General features: G+C 40.9%; 1 protein-coding gene across 2 annotated transcripts in view; it reads right to left on the bottom strand.

Moving 5' to 3' along the window:
* The window catches only part of Mcc (MCC regulator of WNT signaling pathway), a 350,991-nt gene that overhangs the window by 271,221 nt on the left and 54,892 nt on the right, over nt 1-24,878 (bottom strand). The window lies entirely within an intron of this gene.

Here is a 24,878-nt window from a genome sequence, read left to right as displayed (position 1 = left end):
ACACACACACACACACACACACACACACACACACACACACACACGAGAGCCAAGTAAGAAAAGAACTCCAGACCAAAGCCACATCTGTCTGTGATTTGCACTTGGTTATTATGTTGACCTTCTTGCATGCTGGTGATCCTGAGAAGAAGGAAGCCAGAGAGAAGACAGAAGGCATAAACTTAGCCACGACCTTCTCGTGTTTACGTCATTTCACCTGGAGGAAGCTGGGCTATGTTGATGTTAGATGCGGCCACCCAGGGCAGTAGACTGTGAACAAACTGACATGCCTCACTTCTCGACTTTCTCAGCAGCCCCTTGTGTGTGATTCCCCATGTCCTTCGCCTTCCGGTAGGATTCAGGTAGGGTCAGCGCAGGGGAAGTTGTGTAGTTCAGTTGGTAGAGTCACAAGATGAAAGCTTCCTAGATCCCCAAATCATCTCTTATGGGCAGTGGTCTGCTAACCCTAAATGCCCATGCTTTTACTACACATGACTAGGAATGCAGCTTCTGCTGCAGTGGCTCTCTATCTTCCTAATGCTGTGAGCCTTTAAATACAGTTCCTCGTGTTATGGTGACCACCCCCAACTGTAAAACTATTTTTGTTGTTACTTTATAACTGTAATTTACTACTGTTATGAGTCGTGATATAAATGTTTGTGTTTTCCGATGGTCTTAGGCAACCCCTGTGAAAGGTTTGTTTGGCCTTCAAAGGGGTTGTGACCCACAGGTTGAGAATTGCTGTTCTGTTGTGTGTGGTTTACTTTATCTTTTGGCGTATAGATTAGAAGACTTCAGTATTACCCCATTACAACAGATTAGAACTAGTGGTATGAATGATTGTAATACTGTGCAAAAGTGTCATGAAAAGTTGACCTAGAGGCTTCCATTTTTACCTATGCCAGAAAAACCAGACAAGGAGAAAAGCCTGCTTCATTTTATTGTTCACTCTAGAACAGAGGGCCTTTTTAGATACATGTGGTAAATAAAACCTAAGTTACATGCTTCTGTCTTACCTGCAGTGGAGGCTGGGAACATGTTATAGGGAGATAGGACTTGGCTACGTAAGCCACTTTTAAACAGAGAAGGAGTATTCAAAAGGCTTGGATGGCAGAGGTGTGACTGTGGTTCCCATAGTCACAGTGCTAGCTACTGGGGGTTCAGTAGGAAGCATACTAAATTGTAGCTCCTGTCTGTGGAGTTTTGCAGTCTTTAATATAGGACTTTCAATGATAACAAAAAAGGATTCAAGCTGATAAATTTGTATTGTGAAATGAGATAGATAAATAGGCTATTCTGCAATTTGAGTACAATAATGTAATAGCAAACTACAAGTTGTGTAGTGTGGGTTCTGACATGAATATACAATCTTCCTTTTAAGAATTATTGGTGAAGTTAATCAGTGTGATTTGGAAAACTGTCTTCGTATGATTTACTACTACTATGCTCTGCTTATCTTACGTCAGTTTGACCAAAAAGTTTTATGCAGTGCTATGTGACTAGATGTAGCAACCACTTCGTATCAAAGCACACAATAGTGTCACTGTCTGTTCGTGGTCTGTTTTATCTTGCCTGTCTTTTGGTGATGGTGGCACTGGGATTGCACCTAGGACCTTCCAAGTCCTAGGGAAGCAGTCCAGCATTGGGCTACATCTTCAGTCCTCAATGTGGACCTTAGTAAAGAATCTACCAGTTATTTTTTTTTCCGAGACAGGGTTTCTCTGTGTAGCCTTGACTGTACTGGACTCACTTTGTAGTGAGGCCTCAAACTCATAGAGATCCGCCTGCCCCTGCTGAGATTACAGGTGTGCACCACCGCGCCCAGCTTCATTTATGATTTTTTAAAGATTCTGTTTATGTGTGTGCATTTTCATGTATTCATGCTTGCAGGTGCCTGCAGAGGCCAGGAAAGGGCAGCAGATCCCCTGGGGCTGGAGTTACTGCCAGTGTGAGCCACTCAGCATGAGTGCTCAGAACCAAACACTGGTCCTCTGCAAGAGTAGCAAGTGCTCTTAACCACTGAGCTCTCTCTCTGGACCCCTATCAGTTATTTTACAAGAAAGGCTTTGCTTTGACACAGGTTTCAAAGTGTCTGTCCTTTCCTTCCCTGTTCTTCTCAGTGCTCTGTTAGTTCCTCATTACCACAGGGGTTTTGCTATGGTCTCAACATCATATGGCATAAAGACTGAATGAGTTCAGAATTGAAATGTGGATTTCTTCTACTGAGGTGAATCTCAGGTGGCCTTCACACATGACACATATATGCGTAGAATTGGGCTCTCTTCTTACATCTACATTATCTCTAACACTGCACTGTGATATATCAAACCTTTAATAAAAATTTAGTGAACAGATTGCTGAATTATTCATGGCTGTAGTGCCCCAGGGTTTCATTCTTTAATCAGGAAAAGCAAATGTGTATTACTTTAAAAATATCAAAATAAATTATACACACATTTTTTTCTTTATGACAACCAAGAGCCTCGTTTTTTAAAAATAAAATGCAGTAGTGTTGGGATGAGCCATTCAAAGGAAGCATTAATTGTGCCATGTTGCTAGGTCCCAGGCCAGTTGCTAGCAGGTTTGTCTAACTGCTTAGCCATGCTTCATATTTATCAGCAGTTCAAAAGGCCTTAATCGTTGCTCCAGAATTGCTTCTGCAGAAAGGATGCTGAGCAACTCAGACCTCCTGCTATGGAGCAAGTCAGTCATGATGCATCCGTACAACAACAGAAACAAAGAAGTTCATTTAAAATATAGTCGTTATTATGCTCTTTTCATTTATCTTCATTATTAGATCATCTATTATACTTTCTTGGAGAAGAATCACCATTCTCAAGACAAAACCTAGTCATATAGTCGGGATGATTCCACTGAAAAACTTCAAAAGAAAACTGTCCTTTGAAAATTTCAAATGATAACTGTAACAAATGATAACTGTAACAAAGGCCTGCAACAGCCTTTGCATGCAGAGTGGTCTCTGATGGCTTGAGACCCTTTCCAGCTTCCATTCACCTCCTTTCTAGCTTCTTCTGACTCCTGTGCATCAAGAAAGAAAAGATTGAAGATTCTTTCCCCCTCTTCTCATGTTCTTCTTTCTCCCTTCCTCCCATCCTTTCTGCTTGTCTATCCCTAAACAAATATAAGAGATACTAAAATACCAATTCAGTACAAAATAAAGATCTTAGTTTTAAAGAGCTTGACTTGAGGTAGAAGGCTGGAATGAGCACTCCCTTCTCCCCCACAGCAGCGTTAAAGAAGGAGGTTCATCAATTTGCTCTTTTACATCTCATTGTCATTCATCTTATGGTGCCAGGAAAATAATCCTTTATTCTCTCTGGAATCTGTATTTGTGTATTGACCTGAATGTTCTTTCCCTACAACAGCCACATTGCTCCTCATGAGAAGGAATTTGGTAAATGTACCATTAGGCTACAAGTCTCTAAGTTCTTAATACTTTAATATTTATCAAAGCTGTTCAGTCAAAGAAATATTAAGCGTGATTTTAGAGTAGGTTATATCCAATTGAGTTGTTGGTCCAAGAGGTCCCATGGAAATCCCAGAACTAATCAGGTTGTTGACAAAACAGTAGGTTATTGTTCCCAAACTGACAGTAAAGCCCCATTGTTGAAGATAACACCCACGAAATCCATGCAATATGGAAGGGTCAAGCTGGTGCATACACAGAACCTTTATTCCTATGTTCCGGTGTCTTTGGTATGGGAAGGTATTCTGCAGGCTACCACAAGCACCAACCCAAACACAAACCCTTTGATCTACAATGTTGTCCTGCCTGCAAAATATGCGAGGGCAATGGTGGCACAAAGCTTCTAAAGTAGCCAACCAAAGTCTGATTAGATTTAAGGCCCACTCCATAAGATGGAACCCATTCCCAGCACAGCTTGGGTGACCAAGAACCTAAAACTAGCTAGCTCAGGAACCTAGGGTAAAACGAAATACTACTGGTTAAACATTTTTTTAAAGTAATAATAATGACTCCTAATGATATTCTTATAGATCAGTGCCTTTTTCAGCCTTCATCAGAGAACCTCCCTCCTGCAACAGATGGGAACAAATACAGAGACCCACAGGCAGACATTACACAAAGAAACCCTGGAACAGCCTTAAATGGATATCTCCATCAAATTCCTCCCCTCAGAACCTCACAGCCTTAGAACCTCAGAATGCCCTAGGCAGAAAGAATGTAAGAGCCAGAGGGGATGGAGGACCCCGGGAAGTCAACATGATCAAAACACTTATGAACTCACAGAGAACAAGGCAGCATGCATGAGTCAACACTAGGTCCCCTGCATATATATATTATGGGTTCCAGTTTAGTGTTTTTGGGGACTCCTAAGTGTGAGAATGAATTTCTGATTCTTGTGCCTTCTCTTGGGCTCTTTTCCTTTTGTTGGCTCTATATTCATATCTCCACATAACTCTATTTACCTCCCAAAACTTCATCTCCTAATAGTACACTTGGGAGCCTGGGGATAGTATTTCATTGTACAAATGGAGGAGGGCACAAAACAAATATTCAGTTTATAACAACTGTCAAGCAGCTGCTCTCAAATCAAGAATCTCAATGGACGGTATCGCTGGATTGAAGTCCAGTTCAATCCCTGTGTATGCGAAATCAAAGGAAGCCATCTTGCCTGCAGGGCAACTCTACAGGGCTCTCTGATGTTAGAGCTCTGTATTCTTTTCAATAGTAAAACTGAATATTGAGTGTTAAAGTTATTAGAAGGTGTAAACATTTTATCAGTCAGAGAGGCACAGGGATGGATATGTAACTCAGTGGTAGAGTATGAGTTTAGCAACTGAACTCCAGGTTCAATCTCCAGAGGCCTCATTTCCTCAAAAAGGAAAAGAAAAGCAAAGAAAACAAGTGTCGGTTTGACTTGTTTATAAAATGCATCACTAGAAAAGCACAGCTCTGAAAAAAAGCTGGAACAGAAAGAATGCCAAGTGCTGAGATCCTTGCACTGTTGGGACTTGGCAGCTACAGGCTAGTACTTTAATCTCATCTTCAAAATGCCACCCAGGTTGGGCTCTCAGGCCTGCAATTACTGTGCTTATTCACCAAAGGCATTTTGCCACCTTTCCAGAGCACCTCCTTGAGAACAAAGCCTTGGAAGGATCTAAAATTCACCTTAAAGGCAGTAACAGCAATCCTGACTACACACAAAGCACCCTGAGCAAGGATCCTCATACTATTTAAAACATCTTATACACATCATCTTACTCTGTCCGATATAATTCTATGAATAGCAATTATTTTTTCCAATTTTTAGAAGAAGGCATTTTTCTATAACCTTAATTTTGTAGACATTGCTTTTTGTTTGCTTGGAATCCTGATTAAAGCATTGGGGTTTTGCCAGGCTTGGTGGCCCATGACTTTAATCCAGCCAGCACTCAGGAAGTAGAGTTAGGTGGATCTATTCGAGTTCAAGACCAATCTGATCTACATAGTGAGTTCCAGGACAGCTAGGATATCATGTCTGAAAGAAAGAATGAAAGAAGGAAGGAAGAGGAAGGAAGGAAGGAAGGAAGGAAGGAAGGAAGGAAGGAAGGAGAAGAAAAGGATAGAATTAGGGTTTTATTATACAGCTTAAAGTTCACCTGAACCTGAGGCTAGCTCAGTGTGGAACATGGTGGTGGCAGCTTATAACTAAGAAACTAATCAAGTTATTTAACAACCCATCATATCAGTGCCAAGTTACTTTACTCTGATTACGGACTATCCCATTATGCCAGCCTTAGGCTAGAGAGATGGCTCAGCAGGTAAGGGCACTTGCCACTTAGCCTGAGTTCAGTCCCCGAGTCCCATGTGGTAGAAAGAAGTGACTCCTGCAAGTTGTCCGCTGACCCATATGCACCCATGCTCCCGCCATGCACACACCATCACCGTCACCATCACGCTCCTATGAAAGATAAATAAGTGTAAATAAGAATTAGTCTTTGCTTCTGGGTTGGATAGACTTTGCTTCCATATTCTACTTGGGTAACTCTTACTGGAGAGGACATTCACCTGAACCTGAGGCTAGCTCAGTTAGGAACTTGGTGGTGGCAGGTTATAAGCTGGACATACAATGGACATACTGGACCTATGCAGTGGCCAGGACCCTTCCACTTTCCATGTCCCTGTCCATCCTTCAAGTGAAGGCTCGCTTCTCTCATCCCAATGCAAAAAGAAGACAGTTCAGTGTCTTAGGGACCTGATGCCTCTACTAACAGTACCTTGTGATGCTGACTATGGAAGTGGTTGGTTTATCTTTCAATTATGTGGATGGTCCAAAGAATATTGCTTCATTTGTTACCTTCAGTGACAAGAAAGGAAATCCTCTTCTCCAAGTCCCAGAAGCAGCCACCCCTCAGAATCTGGAGCTAACACAAGAGGAAGAATTACAGGAGAACTTGAACAAATTGTCTTCCAGGTGTCAGGCTTCCCTGTCACAGCATGTCTGCTGCGTCGCAATAGTACCACTGTCAACAGAAGCAGCAGGCAGGTGCTCAGGCCACTACAGCATCAACACAGAGGCTGCTCATTTACTAAATCCAATCAATGCCCAGTACCAAATTCAGAATCCTGGTTCCCACAACAGACAGGGGCCTCCCTGGCCTCAAATTAGATTACAGATACAGGCCATTTGTCTAAATACCTGTGCCTGGGTGAGGGGATAGATAAGAATTGCTTATTTAATCTCTTCCAGAAAAGAAAGACATAACCAAACCAATTCAAAGCACTTGCTTTGCTAAGGAGACATTAGCAATTTTACCTGTCAGATGACAAGTTGGTTGTCTTGGCCCTAGGCTAGCGATATACTGTCACTTATTTGTGTCTGCACTGACCATGTTTTTCTCATGCCTTCTTGATAGGGCCAATGTCCTGAGTGTCAATGTAATCATGGAAATAGAGTGGGAGATGTATTATTAGGAGCTGCAACTCTTCCCCCCTCCATCTCCCTCATACTAATGGGTGACAAGAAAGAGAAGCGAGGAAGTGCATTTTTCTTACTGAAGTCTGCTTATTACACCATCACCATTAGTGGCTATTTCTAAATGCCCTGCTGTGCATACTCAAGTTCAACAATCCCTGATGTGCTTCTCCACAGGCTGGGGGAGGCTAATGGGAGGGATTTCAGAGACAACTAGGAAGGAGCAGCTGGAACAAACACTTAATAATTCTCCCCCAGCTACCACTTCTATTGTTCTCTTCTGCACAAAATTTAATATAAAAGGCAAAGCGTGTGCCCTTTGGCAGTTAATAATTTAGTTATGAAAGCGCAGCTGAGGCTAGCATCTTTAACCTTCTATAAAACAATTAAAATAATACTTGGCAGCTTGTTATCTTGGCTTGTCTAAACTAGGTGAAGGAAATAAACAGGAGGCTTGAGTCAGGGCTCAAGAATCCAGAGGAAACTATAGGGAAAAGGTGTTAAAAAGAAGAGCCTAAAGCATATAGAAGTGTTAATTGAGCTTTGCTGGGACAGGACAGGCAGCTTGGTACCTTAGGCAGACTTGGGAGATGATACATACAATACACACAACTTCACATTTTCTCATTTATTCTGAAGAATTTGTCTTGTTGCTAAAAATGCATATATTTTAATTCAATTTCTCCTCCTTTCACAAGAAATGTAGACTGGGTATTAGCTAAGCCTTGGTGTCACTGGGAGGGTCTGAGCATGGCTCACCCAGGCTTGCTTGCTATGAAGAGAAGCATGTCACAGAAGCACTGACTGGCATGCCCAGAGGACCTGCCCTACTTCTGGGGTGAAACTCAGCCCAATCCTAATGGGAAGAAAATATGTAAATAGAAATTTAAGAAAAAGATTCTGATTCCAGCTTTATAGCAAGAAAAAGGAGGAGGTGGAGGAGGAAGAAAAGGAGGAGGAGAAAGGTTGGGTTTTATTTTTTCTATTTGCTTTCTTAATGGGAGGGATTATATCACATAAGTATATAACAATTTAAATGTTAACCCACTACACATTTCCAGCACAGTATCTTGTGTATATGCTACTGTTCATGAGTCACTAGTATTTATTTATAATTTTTATTTCTCAGTTGACATGTAGAGCTGGCTTGTAATTTTCCTCTCTCACAGAGTCCTTGTCGAGTTTGATTCCCCCCCCCCTTTTTTTTTTCTTTTTTTCCTGAGACAGGGTCTCACTATGGAGCTCTGGTTGTCCTGGATCTTACCATGTAGACCAAGCTGATCTCCAACTCAATAGAGAGCCATCTGCCTCTGCCTCCAAGTGCTGGGATTAAAGGCAGACAGCACCATGAACTTTTGACGTTAAGGTGTGTGTGATTCTACATAAAAGTTGAATTTCTTGTTTGTTGCGCATTAGGTAGATCTCAGCATTGAAGCTGTCTGGGCCTAGAGTTTCCTATGAGAAGATTTCTTTTAAATTGCTCTTTCAGTTTTTATTAGTTGTTATAGAATCTTCCAAATTTTATAATCTTTAATAAATCAGTTTTATATTATTTTTTTTCTAATAAAGATGGCCATTTCTTCTAAAACGTTAACAATTTTCAGAGTGCTCCTCCCAATGCTTCCTTTTCGGTTCATGACAGTACCACACACAGCACCATCTCCTCTCCCTCCTGATTCTTGGCCCCATGGCCTGCTTGCTAACAGCACTGTACACTTAGGTAGCTGGCACAGTGTGATTCAACTGTGTGTGTGTGTGTGTGTGTGTGTGAAGCAGGAATGCTCAAGTCCTACTATTGTTATGTCTGTGCCATCACATGGCAAAGGACCTCTGGCTGGCCCAGGGCACATCCAACCAAAATTTCCAGACATTTCCAACAACAGTGTCCAGCAGCTTTGCAGTCAGTCCTAGCATGAAGCACAAGCTGTTGTAAGGGGCTGGAGAGATGGCTCTGTAGTTAAGAGCACTGGTTACTCTTTCAGAGGTTCTGGGTTTGATTCTCAGTACCTCCATGGCAGCTCACAACCATCTGTAACCCTGGTTCCAGGGGAACTGACATGCATGCACACCTATGATCTTAGAGCTGCTGAATTTCTCTAAGAGAAGTAGAAAGAAAGAGCATGGAGACTCCCAGAGAGAACACACAAAATGCCCTGAGTTAGTATATGCTGAGAAAAATGTTATCCATTTAAAAAAAGAACATTAAAAAGTACCATTTCTCATAACGCCATGGAGTGTGGAGTGGAAAGGATAGAAATAAACATAAGAATGTCCTCCAGAAGGAGAAGCAAAAGGATAAGGGAATAGAGCACAGGTGAGAACATAAAGTTCAAGGGCTGGGATGACATGTACATCACTCAAATAATAGTTCTGAAAGAGCAAACATACAAAAGAGGGGGCAGATTTCAGTATGTTTATCCTATATTATATGTCCAATATCCACTAATACATGAGTATGTACTATGTGTGTCTTTCTGCTTTCAGGAGGATCTTTTCTAATTCCTCCCATTTGCCTGCAAATTTCATGATTTCCTTGTTTTTAATTGCTGAGTAGTATTTCATTATATAAATGTACCACAATTTATGTATCCATTGCTCCATTGAGGGAATCTGGGTTGTTTCCAGATTCTGGCTATTATGGATAAAGCTGCTATGACAAGATAGGAGCCTACCACAGAGGGTCTCTGAAAGACTCTACCCAGCAGTGTATCAAAGCAAATGCTAAGACTCACAGTCAAACTTTGGGCAGAGTGCAGGGAATCTTATGAAAGAAGTGGGAGATAGTAAGACCTGGAGAGGACAGGAGCCTCACAAGGAGAGCAACAGAACCAAAACATCTGGGCACAGGTTTTTTTTTTTTTTTTTTTTCCTGAGACTGATACTCCAACCAAGGACCATACATGGAGATAACCTAGAACCCCTGCTCTGATGTAGCTCATGGCAGCTCAGTGTCCAAGTGGGTTCCCTAGTAATGGGAAAAGGGGCTGTATCTGACATGAACTCAGTGACTGGCTCTTTGATACCTCCCTCTGAGGGGGGAACAGCCTTACCAGACCACAGAGGAGGACAATGCAACCACACCTGATGAGACCTGTTAGACCAGGGTCAGATGGAAGGGGACGAGGACCTCCCCTCTCAGTGGACTTGGGGAGGGCATGAGTGGAGAAGAGGAAGGGAAGGTGGGATTAGAAGAGGATAAGGGAAGGAGCTAACGTTGGGATGCAAATTGAATAAAATACTTTCTAAAATTAAAGAAAGAATTCCAATGTAAAGGATGTGGAAGCTGACCCATATCACAGCAAATATCATTGTAAAATTCCATAATCCTGAAGACAAATAAGAGGAAAATGTGGGACCTACGCAGGGGATTGAAACGCATAATGGCTCTAATTCTCACTGACAACAATGATGCATACCAGTGAACAGTGGCTTAGAACTGGCAAGAAGTTATTCATAATCCAGAGTTCCCTGCCAGCCCCTTACGACAGCTTGTTTTTATTTTATTTTATTTTTTTTAGGTGAAAGAAAACAGAAAAAAAAGTGATTTCATAAGTCTTTAAAACCCCCCACACACACTTTCTCAGACCTTTCCAGAGCTCTCATTCTTCCTCTGTCCCCTGCCATGGCCTCTTCTTTCTCTTCCTCATTTGAATCAGTTCAAGTGATAAACTTTGATCATTTTTTTGGAGGGAACATACAGAATGAAGAGCTGATAAAGATAAATATGTTCTATGCTTGTCTTTCTAATGTGCGTGTTTTGCCTGCAACTATGTGCATGCACTGCATGTGTGCCTGGTGTCTTCAGAGTCCAGAAGAAGGCAAGAGACCTCCTGGAAGTGGAGTTGCAGGTAATTCTGAGCCACCATATGGGAGCTGGGAGCCAAACCCAGTTCCTTTGCTAGAGCAGCGAGTGCTCTTAACCACTTAGCCATCTTTAAATCCTCAGTTACTTGGGATTTAAAAAGGAGGATACAAGTATTTTCAGGAAATAAACCAGAGTAATAAACTGCAAGGATAAAACTTCCTTAACATAAAAAAAAAAAACCCACACATTTTCTTAATGAAAGTGAATCTCTTCTCCTCCCAGCATTTTTCAGTTCATGATTATATAACCTGGGCCATCTGTGGGTTCTGTTCTGGCATCCATCAGAAGACACTATTTTAGCAGAGAGAGAGAGAAGGTTTCACTGACTCCTTTACAGCCCACGCCTGATCATGCAACCACACCTGATGAGACCTGTTAGACCAGGGTCAGATGGAAGGGGACGAGGACCTCCCCTCTCAGTGGACTTGGGGAGGGCATGAGTGGAGAAGAGGAAGGGAAGGTGGGATTAGAAGAGGATAAGGGAAGGAGCTAACGTTGGGATGCAAATTGAATAAAATACTTTCTAAAATTAAAGAACTTGACAGGCCCAGTTTGTGCAGGCCTGTTACGGACAGCCACCACTACTGTGAAGTCACAAATGTATTAGCTGTATCTTGCTCAGAAGACAGCCTGTTAGTCTTTCCTCCATTTTTCAACTCTTATATTCTTTCTACTCCTCCTCTGGGATGATCCCTGAACCGTAGAGGGTGACATACATGTCCTACTTGAGGCTGAGCAGTCAACTGTCACTCTCGGTACCTTGAACATGCATGCTCTCCCCTCCCCCCCAGCCATTCATTGCAAAGAGAAGCTTATCTGATTAAGGCTGAGACTAGCATTTATCAATGGGTACAAACATAAGTATTTAGAAGATAGTTTGGTGCCATAACAACTTAGGTGAGCAATAGTAAGTTCCCCAGCTATAGCCTAAGAACCTCTTAGTCATGGGTTTTTGGCTGGGTTTACATTATCAGGTATGAACTCCCTCTTGTGGGGTGGGCCATATGTTCAGCCAGGGAGCAGAAAGTTACCTTCATAACATCTGTGCCACTATCACACCAACAGGAACATCTTACCAGGTAGCGTGTCTTAGTTAATAGGGTTCACAGGTGGGCAAGGCCATTGATAGCTTTTCTACACAAGCTGCATACATAGCACCTTTTGGCATTATGGAAATGAGGCAGCAGGGAAGACATTTTCAACTCAGTTTCAGCTTGATTTATCCAGAGTGTGGTGTCTGTAAGCGCTGGGTCATACAATATAGTCTAGCGGGTAACCAAGAGCAATGACAATAGCCTGTATTGTTCTGAGAGCCTTTGGGACCTCCCTCTATGTTTATAAGTTGCCTTGGTCATGATATTGTATCACAATACAGAAGTAACTGATGCAGGTTGTCAAGCTACTTCCGAGAGAAGTATTATCCAAAAAATGCAGGGTATCTCTGCAAACTCTTTTCTTCATTTATGTATTTATGTATTTATCTTTCTACTTATTTAGTGCGTGTGTACATACATACATACATATGTACACATGTCACAGAACACACATGGACATTGGACATCTGAGGGACAACTTGCAGTACATGGTTCTCTTCAACCATGTGAATTCTGGAAATTGAACTGATGTTGTCAGGATGGATGGTAAGAGCCTTTACCCACTGTGCAATCTAGTCAGTCCCCAACTGTGCTGGATAGTTTTATGTCACCTCAACATAAGCTAGACATCAACTAAGGAGCACGCATGGTCTAGAACTAGGCCCCTGCACATATGTGGCCCACAGGCAGCTTTGTCTTTATATGGGGCTCCTGGTGAATGGAAGGGGAGGGGGTGCTATTTCTAACCTGGACTCTGTTGCCTGATTTCGGATCACTTCCCCCTGGCAGGGCTGCCTTGCCTGGCCTCAGGGGGAGAGGATATGCTTAACGTGACTTGATATGCTGGGGAGAGTTGATATGGGGGAGAGGGACTCCCCTTTTTCTGGAGGAAAGGGAGGACTAGGAGAAGAGGAAGGAGGGAGCACCCTTGGGATGTAAAGTAAATAAACTGAAATTTCTTAAAAAAAAAAAAAGCTAGAATTATCTGAAAGAAAGGAATCTCAATTGGGAAAATGTCTGTACAAGATTAGGGCTGTAGGCAAGCCTGTAGGGCATTTTCTTAATTACTGATTGATGAGGGAGGGCCTAGTTCATCCTGTATGGGGCTATTCCTGGGCTGTTGGTCCTGGGTTCTATAAGCTATGGGGAGCAAGGGGAACAAGCCAACAAGCAGTGATCCTTCACGGCCTTTGCATCAGCTCCTGCTTCCAGGTTCCCACCCTGCTTGAGTTACTGTTCTAACGTCCTTAAATGATGGGCAGTGATGGAAGTCCAAGCTAAGTAAATCCTCTCCTCAAGTATCTTTGGTCATGCTGTTTCATTGAAGCAATAGTTACCCAAGCCAAGATACCAACTTAAAGAGTATGTTTCTTTTTGCTGCGTGGTAGCACACACATTTAATCCTAGTTCTCTACTGGAGAGGCAGAGGCAGGCAGATCTCTGTGAGTTCAAGGGCAGCCTAGGCTACAGAGTGAATTCCAGGACAGCCAGGGCTGTCAGGAGGAACTCTGTCTTGAAAAAACAAAAACAAACAACAAAACAAAACAAAACAAAAAAACCCACAGGAAATTATCGACCTTATCCAACCGTATGTTTCTACAAAGCTTTTCTGCAAACCCTTGGTTTTGGTTAACTCCCTACTACTCTTACCTTTCCCCTGCCACTGTTTAAAGCTTCTGTTAGTATTCTCCCCTCCTTAGATTCATATCAAATGTGGTTTACAATTTCCTTCCTAAGGCCTCTTCTTCCTCATTCAACCCACCATGATCCTTTCTGGTTTCCTGGCCTCTACAAATACTCAGTACAGCTCAAACACAGAAATCTAACAGTTTAAAGTGTGGATTTACATATAAAAGAAAATATTTAAGTGTGTGTCTTCCTGGGTCTGGCCATCTCACTCAAAATAATATTTAAGAATACCCTCCACCTTTCTAAAATTCTGTTTTCCTTAAGTGCTGAACTATATCACATTTTCTTCATCCATATATTAGCTGAAAACCATCAGGGCTGACTATTTCTTAGCTATTATGACGAGAACAGCACCAGGCATGGATAATTAGCTCTCTCTGCCGTAGGATACAGAAGCAGACATCTTTGACTTTGGACTTCCCTAGCTTCCAGAAGAGTAAGAAATAAATTTCAATGGTTCATAAGCTACCAAATCTGTGGTATTTTTATATCATCCCAGACCATGACAAAGTAAAATGTAAACAAAATAAAAACAACTTTAAAAAGTGGAATGTGCTAGAAAATTACAAATATTTTGAATGTCTCTTATTTTGTTATTAAATCAACAAAATAGGTGAAACTTAGGGCTGTATTGACTCTTTAGGAGTCTTTGGGTTACCTTTCTACAAACAAATCTCTACATAGAAATTCCTAACCCACAAAAAATAACCAAGTAATTTTAAAGTTCTAAGTTCTCGGGTTTTGTTCATAAAGCAGAAGACATGGGGACAAAGAATACAACAGTGTGCTGGGAGAAAGGCATCTGTATTAGGAACCCAAGCCCCATTCTTCCTTTTGTCCTGTCTCTGCCTCCTAAGAAATCATCTTCAGTCCTCTAAATTATACTACATATAGAGAGAAACACAAAGATCTTTAACACAGTCTCTGAGATGTAAACTTGCAATCAAGGGCAAATGTTTATCAAAGTCTGAAGTCATATTAATTTAAGATAGCCCTATAAATACCAAGAAAGAAACCTATAATGCTAATTTTTGCCTAAGAAATGTTCTAGAACTAACAGATTGCATCTCTGAGATGAGCCCTTAATATTCAAGGTACCAGATTCAATGACGCTTAGCTATAACCAAAAATGTTTATCTTGTATAAATCAAACTAGAACAGATCATCTGGAAGCCATACAGAATGCTTGCAAAACAGCCATGTAACTTTAACTGACTGAAACAGTTCTTTACTAATGCTCTTTCATCTGTGATCCAAAGCCTCTGTAGTGCTCCTACAGGAGATAAAGAAGCAAAATAAAGCCTTCCCAGGGCTTAGTGAGTGTAGGTGATTGGCAGATTCTCCAGAATGAACAATGGACAATGGAACAGTCCAGCCAAACCAAACAGTTTCTGTGAGCAGACCCAGCTTTTATCTCAGCCAGTAATCAGCTTTCTTCCATGAAAAGCATCTAAAATCGTGCCAAGTTGTATCACTGCCACTGAAATTGGAATGGCTTCAACAACCCATAAAAACAGTGACACTTAATGAATTGCTTCAGTTAAATCATGATGGAGAGAGAAAATAGGTGAACACTTTTGTTGTGTTCTGTGTGGTTCAAAAGATCTCATCAACACAGCTAATTGCTGGCGTCCTTCTTGCCAGATTCACACCTGAGATAAACACACCTGGATTCTCATGAACTTTTTCACTTCTGCTGGCTAAAACAAATGCCACTAGGAAACAGCTAAAATAATAGAATGAAGAGGCAAGCAGGGACAAAGCAACGAGAAATGGGCTGGAAAATGCAGAATGAGATGAAATGTGGTACCAGTTTGTACTTGAGACATCATTTTAAAAGAATTTGGACTGCTACAGATAACATTAAACCACACAGGAAAGTAATCTAGAAGACAAATGTAAAATATCCAACATCTTAAGGAGTATTTGAGATTCCAGTGATCTCATGGTACCAACACAGAAGTTTAAAAAGAGAGATACAGTTTTCCTTCTTATGTATCGCTTTGTAATTTTCCTTCTTCTGTCGTGAACACAAAATAGAGAGATATCCTGAATATCACCAATAAAATTGGACATCATAAATAGAGAATCTTAAGCTCACAGTTGGAAAAACTATTTTAAAGGAAATAACTGGACTTTGAATATACTGAAAACAAAATCTTCATTAACTCTGATACATCAGGCTCTTGATTATTCTTATTTAGATGAGGTCATAATAACCTACTGGCATTACAGTAAGTAGATGGCTTGCACTTATATTATAGTATGAGGGTTCAAGAACCTGCAGAGCCACAACACCTCAAATAATCAATGAAGACAGGTTAGTGGGCCAGGAGGTGAGGCATAGAGTTCCCATTTCATTTCACAAGATCTCTGGGTCTCTCTTCATATCAGGACGAAAACTAAATCTAAATGAATCTCCTAGTCTAGTGCTCCATACTTTCTCTCAGTTATGAAAATAAAAATATTCTGTTTTAATGGATGCTGCTGATCTTGCAGGTTGCAAAAGCCTTACACTTTCTCAAGGATAGTTTTCAAACCCTTAACTGTGCTCATAATTAAAAGCAAGGGTTGTCACTCACATAAAGTACCTCTGGATAATCTGGATTCTTCTCTATTAGCGCATTTGTACTTCAGAATTGCACCCCTGTATGTATATGTTGAGCTGGGGAGAGCGCACACACACATACACTCATATCACTCACATGACTTGAAAGTACAGCTCATAAAAAAAATGCCTTTGCTGGCATCTTAGCAGTGTTTGGGCAGCCTTAAATTCTTTTTCCTCCTAATTCAGATGGGTTTTATACGTCATTGCCTGAAACCAAAGCAGTGGTGAGCTCTAATGTCAAAATCACTAATAGAAGAGTAGAGAGACATAAGCTTTGAGGCTCATGACTCAAGGCAGTGCATACTAATCTTTTCCACTAAAGCCCACCAAAGGCAGAGTCAAGAAGTCTAGGAGATAAATGCAATCACCTCCAAGCTAGATATTTCTTTTGAAGTCTTATGCCTTATCTTAAAAATTCACTTGAATTTTCAATTCTCCCGATAAGGTAGCATTTGCTTTAATACATTTTGAAAGCAATGTATGTGATTTCCCACCAAATCATCAGTTAGCTCACTGCTTGAGAAAATGAACATTTTCATCTTCGGGCTTTGAGAATTCTTCATCCTTAACCACTGACGAGAGCCCCTTGATGGCCACAGGCTTTATCATGAGGCGCAGGAAACTTAATTTGATGATTGGTTACATTTTCTGAGGCCTTGCTGAGTCTTCTGAGTCTTTGCTCCCTCTTGTTCCCTTCATCTCTACAGCCTTATGCTTCTTTGCAGTTACTTCCTGAATATACACCTTGGATTTACGTCTTCCCATAGTCTTCATTGCTTTTGACAACGGTTCTTTCTTTTCTCCTTTATCACATTTTCTTGGCATCACCCATTTTCCACTTGATGATTTTTTAATGCTCTATTAACTATAGTCATATCTTTTTGTCTTGATCCTTACTAATTTCACAAACTTCTAAAGGATAATTCTCATGCATATCACATTTACTGCTCTGTAACAAGCCACTATGAAACTCAGTGACCTAAAAGAACAATTAATCATTTGTCATAACACCCAGGACAAGAGTTTAGACTAGGCTTGTGTGGGTGCTGCTTTGGCAATCCCCATATGAAATCAATAATGTAATGACTTATATCATGTAATGGTTTCACAGGTGCTAGAGAGGCTGTAAATTCTGCAGTCACAGGTGGTGCTGGTGCTGGTACACTTTTGTTCTGCCAGTTAGCTAAGCCTCTGTCTTAGGGTTCTTACTGCCATGATGAAACACTGTGGCCAAAAGAAATTCGAAGGCAAAAGGATTTTTTGTTTTTGTTTGTTTGTTTGGTTGGTTGGTTGGTTAATTTTGGCTTACGTGTCCTGAGTCCCAGTCTAGTGAGAGAAGCCATGCCAGGAACTCAAACCAGGTGGGAATCTAGAGGCAGGAGCTGATGCAGCCATGGAGGAGTGCTGCTTACCGACTTGCTTCTTGTGGTTTTCTCATTCTACTTTCTTATAGCACTAAGGACGAGCAGCCGAAGGGCGGCAACATTCACAGTGTTCTGGGCCCTTCCACATCAACTACTAATTAAGAAAATGTCCTACAGGATTACCTACAGCCCGATCTTAGGGAAGGACTTTTCTCAATTGACATTTTTCTCCCTCCTCTGATGACTCTAGCTTCTGTCAAGTTGACATAAAACTAGCCAGCATATCCTTTTTTTCTGTATAGTCTTCTGTCACTTGTTAGCCTAGTTTTAGACTTACCTTCCCGGGGGCAAGAATATCTCAAGAAATGAAAGAAAAAGCTACTAGGGTTCTGAATCATCAGCTTTAACATTTGTACAATTTCCTATAACTTGTGACATTTTATTGGCAAAAGTAAATGACAGGGCTAGCCTAGGTTCAATGACAGAGGAAAAGGATTAACTTTTTGGATAATTGATAATATAAAATGTGGGTGTGCTTTTCAATTAACCACTTGCCAGTGCAAGATTGCTTTTGTCAACCAAAGAGAAATTTCACCATGAAGGTACTTACTAGATACTAGCTGAAGTGAAACTAGTGTTGTTATGTTTGACTTTATCTAGCCTGAGATGACAGCCTCAGAGTAAGAATAGATTTGAAAAGAAATTTATATTAAGCTACAAATTATTATTCAGACTTATTTTGTTTATAGAAGTTGTACAGATTTAAATATTAGATGCTTTTATTTGGAAAGAATAGCTGTACCTCAAAGAAAGAGGCCTAGCTAGGTAAGATGGCACATGACAATGATATCAAGACAGAGGTAGTAATTTCATGAATTTGTGGCCAGTCTGTGCTACAATATCCTGTCTCAAAACAAAAACACAAACAAACAAACCAAAACCCACAAAGAAATCTGTGCCAGTTTTCTATTACTGTGATGAGACCCCATGACCATGGCAACTCTTATAAAGAAACACATTTAATTGGGGCTTGCTTACAGTTTCAGAGGTTTAGTCTGTTATTGTCATGTCGGGAAGCATGGTGGCATGAAGGTAGATGAGGACTGGAGAAGGAACTAAGAGTTTTACGACTGGATCCTCAACCAACAGGAAGGAGAAAACCCACTGGGCCTGGCTTGAGCATTTGAAACCCCAAAGCTAAAGGACAGTGACATGCTTCCTCCAAGAAGGCCACACCTCCTAATCCTGGTCAAATAGCAACACTCCGTAATGAGGATGCATTCCAATGAGGGACATTCCTCAGCATAGTTGCCATCTCTTCAGACTGGGTGTTTGGCTATCAACACCTGGGGGCTTTCTCTCTTCCTGTCAGTTGAGGATCCAGATATAAAACTCTTAGTTCCTTCTCCAGCACCTCGTCTACCTACATGCCACCATGCTTCCCAACATGACAATAATAGACTAAACCTCTGAAACTGTAAGCAAGCCCCAATTAAATGTGTTTCTTTATACATGTTTCTTGTTTACTGATATTTGTAACCAGTATTTACTAGTTCATGGGTTCTTGTTTCTTCCACTCTTTTGAACCCCTTTTCTTTCACCCTTCAACTCCCTAACATTGGATAAGAGAGAAAAAAGAATAATGAGGAAAGGAAATAGATACCTGAATAAAGTCAGGGATCTGAAAGGGGGAACACTATCATTAGACTACTTCCTGCTAGTTAGAAGCATCAGTTCCTTGGTGCAAGTTTGATCTTTGCCATCAGTAAGGATATCTAATTTCTTCTTGTTGTTTCTTCTTTGAGGGAAACTACTAACAAACCACAACCAACACCCCTGAACAACCGAAAACCACTGACCCCACCTATTGGGGCTCTAGCGTTTATGTACCCTATGAAAAATTCAGAATTCCAAACATCACACAACTGTAGAAACTATCTGCAGCTGGTAAAACCATGCCCCTCCTAGAGCATGAGGAAAATCATAGACAGCTGCTTTGAAACAGGCCCATATCCCCACACCTGTAATTAAAATGAAGTATATTCTTATAATATTCCTGCAATTGTTAAAGAAACCAAAATTCCAAAAACTCTCATTTCAGATATTCTCAGTTTTTGATCAGTTATTCACAGATCACTTGTCATATGCAAAGCTCTTTGCTATTTGCCCAGAATTCATAATCTACTAGATAAGATAAAAATAGAAATTGAATAACTGAACACAACACGAGTCAAGATTGCAGTGCGAGCACAGAATAGAACAAAAGCACAAAACCCAAAAGATGTCCATTTGCTCATTAGAAAACTTAATAATTTGGTACATGACATGCAAAATATCTTCCAGTTCCAAATTACATATGTATATACATCAGTGCTATTCATCATTATTATAGTCTTTTGAAGATTGTGGGAGAACATATACAAAGAGGAGAAAGGAGGCCTTGTATTTACAATTTTGCATTACCAGAGCGTATGGTGGACATCTGTTATTTCTGCGTACTCAACATCCATTCTCCTTCAAAGTAGTTGCAGGACCTTGACTTCCTGTACCTTTGCTTCAACTCTCAGTCCATATGCTAACATATCACCCACCCAATGTTAACAGATTAACCATGCGCTCTAAAGCCTGGCCAATCACTTTGCTGTATTCTTCTGGCTAGAATAAAATTTTCAAATACACAGTTAGGCCTAAAAAAGACTAGTGATAAACCAATTGTCAGTACTATTATGATAATACTTTAGAAAATGAAAAGTCACTTTTTTCATGTTGCCCCAGAATGAGTATAAACTTGGGCTTGCTAGAGGGCCATAATAAGGAGCCCTAGAAGAAAGCCAGTTCTGAGGAAACAGGCTGAATCACCAGTGTGAAAGATCAATGGCATAAGAGACTCTGGATAAGCCATGAGGGGTCCAGTTGCCCAGACATCTCTGCTAATTGTTAATTGCTCACTTGGTGCTCAGAGGGGATGTAAATCACTTTGACATTGATTTGTAGCCAGAATTTTACATTCTAGGCCAATCAAATTAGAATGAAAAAAAAAAAAAACCTCCATGCCTTAAACTGTTTTAAGAATTAGAAATAACTCATGCACAAAGAAAAAATCTAGAATGAATGGTAAAAAGTAAAATTCATCTAGAAAACTGTACTAACTAAGAAAGACTACAGAGATATTTGTGTGAGGGGGTGGATGGTGGGTAATTTAGGCTTTCAACTTGACTACATCTGGAATCAACTAAAACTAAAGAGCTGGGCACGCCTATTATAAATTTTCTTTATTGGATCCTTCTAGGCAGGAAGATCCACCCTAAATCTGGAACAGGAAATTCCATGACACCTACAGTTATTGGAGGCTCCTCTGGTAGCATAGAGACCACTGAAAGCCAGTGGTTAGAACTATTCGAAGAGCTTATTGTGGGGAACAAGGTATTTAGTGACTGTCTATAAAACTTTCGACAATTTGTGTAAAATAAGGAAATGACAAGTTAGCTGGTTGTTTCGAGAACCTCTGGATAAAATGGCAAAAGAGAAGTAGGAACTCAGTGGAAATACTACCCAGCTCCAGAGTTGCATAAAGTCTAAAATTTTCTAAATGGACCCTGGAAAAGAATCTTCTCTCCAGCATCCATAGAACTCAGGTTGCAGAAAAACCAAACTCAAGTTGATAAGGTTCATTAGCCCACAGCAAAAATTCAAGTGTAAGCCACAAAGAGTATTAGCTGTTAAAATAAGAGCACCAGTTGGTAAAGAAAGGGGATCCTGTAACTTAAGATGGAGATGTGTGAAAGGACCCTGAAGCTGAGGACTTAGAACCTTCATATTCTGAAGGTCTATCTCACCTGAGAACTAATCTCCATCCTTAGCAGAGGATGCATCCCCACTCCCCACTCACACCCCCTGCAGTCCTGCCCTCTCCACCTTTGCCTGGGGGAATCAATCCTTCACTGTCAAACTGGCAGTGACTTTCTCTGAAGGAGATGCCAGGTGGGGCCTATGACTAACTCCTCTACACCTATAACCAGACTTAAGGCTAAGCAGGTTCCTAGAGCGGAGGACAGAGAGTTTAGTCCACCAGGAGGTGTGCTACACCACTACAAAGCTTAATAAATTTGCCAATTCACTCAAGCAGAAGTCCGGGGAATATGTGTGAAGATAGATTTTTTAAGGTGTGAGAAAATGGTGGAAGGACTGTAAAACTGGAGCAGGCAGAGTTTATTAATACTGACACAATGAAGGTTCCAGGTTTAAAACGGAAGCTCACATTTTAAAAATGCATCAAAACATTTGTCATAAGACAGCCTACTGCAAAGGACCTGGAGATGCCTGATATCTCTTAGCTTAGTGTCCATGAAGGAACCTTATGGCTTAGGGAAACTACAATGCCAAGGTGGGGATGCTGTGCAAAACCAAATATTCCATAATGGGAAGATAACACACCTAGAAAATGGCCTAGAAAACACACCCTTCACTAATGCTATAAGACACAAAATGGTGAGAAGGCACTGGCACATTTGGAGAGACTCATGTCTAAACGGTGAAGTTGGTAGGGACCCAAAGAATCATCTTATTCAACAAACAACTTCTCAGTGATCTTCATACCTTTTCTTTGTGGCTTAGAGCCCGTTTCTTCCTTTAAGAAAGAGGGAGCCTATCATTAACTTGGGAGTACAGTGATAATCGTTATAGGAATTCTCACTTATTAAAAGCCTTCTGTGAATAAGCAATGCATAGGAACTTGCTGTAAAAGCGGTAGCTTACTAAATTGCCCCAACTACACTGCAATATACATATTGATGCTCTAACTTTCGAATTAAGAAAGCCAAAAAAAAAAAAAAAATCAGAATAATTAGGCATCCATCCCAATTTCCGTAGAAACTCAGTGCTGACCTGGTATCTTTTAGGTTCATAATATATGTTAATTGCCTAAAAATAATCTGGTGCACATAGCAAAATAAGTTTAACCATTTGTTATTGTCCTTGCTGTAAATATCAAAATATGCAGCTGATGTCTGTTGTTCATAAAGATTTGAAAATACTATTTTTAAGATGATATTTAATGGATATGAAAATGTATTAATTCCCAGTTGTTTTGTTATCTTAATTTTTTTTCCCCCAAAGCATATTTGAGCACAGAATGCTCTGTGAGTAAAAATCTATGGTCAATTACTCAAGGGGGTTGTGATGTATTATATTTCTCTCCTGGAGAGTCCTGAGAAGCATTAGCACATTAAAGGCTCTGAAATATCTTGCAGTAAAGAAAACTATTAATCTGCTTTAAACCCAAACTTTTCAAATTCTTTGACAAAGGAATTCTTTCTTCTCATAATATTTATGATCATCCCTTGAAATCACCATTCCACAGAAAACACTCGGGATAAATGAATCTATTGAAATTCCTCTTCCAAGTTGAGCATGTAATGTTTTGACAGTTCTTTTTCTGCCAACTCAACTCCCTGCCGAGGATGTGCTGTGAAATGTCAGAGCCAACAATAAAGTTTCTCTGACAGTTAATCAGAAAGCTGAAGTTTTTCTTAGGCTTTTCTCATGACAGCCCAACATTGTTTTTTCTCCATCTTTATAGCCACAGGTAAAATCCCTATGTTTTCTTAAAACTCATGTTCACAGTATTTTTCAGCTCTGCTTACAGACTGTATAAGTTCAGGGTCTCACGTTTTTGTTTTCTGAGACACGGTTTCTCTGTGTAGCCGTGGCTGTCTTGGACTTACTTTGGAGAGCAGGCTGGCCTTGAACTCACAGAGATCCACCTGCCTCTGCCTCCCAGAGCGCTGGTATTTCAGGCATGCGTGTCTCACATTTTGTAATCTGGGCACCATCGTTAGGATGGATGTAGCTTAGTGGTAGGGGACTTCCCCAGGCTGTGTAGGATCCTGGGTTCAAACTGCAGCTCTATAACTTAATTTCCCATGCTCTTCCTTTTCTCTGCCATTGAACTGTGTATTCCTCGGTGTCTAAAACTGTACACTGCATTTCTGCTTGTCCCTAAAGGAGCATGCTCACAGTGCAGCACCCCACTTGTTCCTTCATTAAACATTTCTGCATCAAGCATTCCCTGCAAGCCAGTGACTCTTCTAAGTACCTGTATTACTCACCTTTCTTATTGCTGTGACAAAACAAAACAAAACAAACCCCAAAAACCTGAACAAAATCAAGGAAGGCAGGGTTGCCTTTGGCACACCATTTGAGGCTGCAGCCCATCATGTCAGGAAGGTGTGGCCGGGACTGGAGGCAGCTGATCATGCTGTCTAGAGACAGCCGAGAGAGAGATGGTTGCTGTGGTTCTCAGCTTTTTCTCTTTGATTCAACCTGGCGCTCTGAGCCACGGATGGCTGCTAACCACATCCTGCCCGTGGAAAGTCTCCATAGACATGTCCAGAGGTTTGTCTCCTAAAGAACTCTAGATCCTATTAAATTGACAGCCAATAGTAACTGTCAGAGTGCTGGAGTGTTGGAGCGCAAGAGACAGTCAAGTTCAATCATGCCCTAATAGAAGCTTTATTGTATTTGGGGAAATAGGGAACTATGTGTTCAAGTAAACTCATACTGTAATGTCAGGTAAGGTCATGTGATGTGCAGTTTGTGGGCATGAAAACTGAAAGCATGAATGAAGAGGAGGCAGCTTTAGCTTGAGAAAGGCTGTCTTGATGGCCCAACAGTAAGCTGAAGCCTGAATAACAGGAAGATGCCAATCATGCGATGAGAAGGTCACAGAGAAACATGGTTTTAGGTCAGAGGAGGCCAGCTGAATTTGCTGAATTGGAAGAATAAGAGGAAAGCCAGAGTGGAACACACAATGTAAGTCAAGGTAGTCACGAAGATAAACTCAGAGTAGCAAGCATGGACCATATTGTGGCAAGGACTTGCGTTGTGGAGATAAGGAGCATACAGAACACATGATCTAAATATATTTTTAAAAGTTAAAAGGCAACTGTGGCTTCAGAGCAAGGAACAAAATATTGGGAGTCGCAAAGAAGTAGGGAGGCACTTTAGGTTACCTTTATAGGCACCTACAGCTATGGTGGTTACTTAGATAGCATGGTTCAGGAGAGCAAAGGTTCTGATCTACTTTGGCAGTGGGTATCTGGAAAGTTGGCTCAGTGGTCAAGAGCACTTGTTCTTACAAAGGACCCAGGTTCAATTCCCATCACCCACATGAAGGCTCACTGCCTTCTTGGGCACCAGGCACACGTGTGGTGCGCAGACGTACATGCAGGTAAAACACTCAAACACATAACATGATAAAGATAAAATCTAAAAAGAGGGAGAGAAGAAGAATAGATAATGCAACCTTCAAGCTTGAGCAAA

The sequence above is a fragment of the Meriones unguiculatus genome, chromosome 2 (genome assembly GCF_030254825.1).
Source record: "Meriones unguiculatus strain TT.TT164.6M chromosome 2, Bangor_MerUng_6.1, whole genome shotgun sequence".
NCBI classification, from domain to species: Eukaryota; Metazoa; Chordata; class Mammalia; order Rodentia; family Muridae; genus Meriones; species Meriones unguiculatus.
Note: the sequence above shows the minus strand (reverse complement) of the source record. Positions and strands in the feature narration are given on the sequence as shown.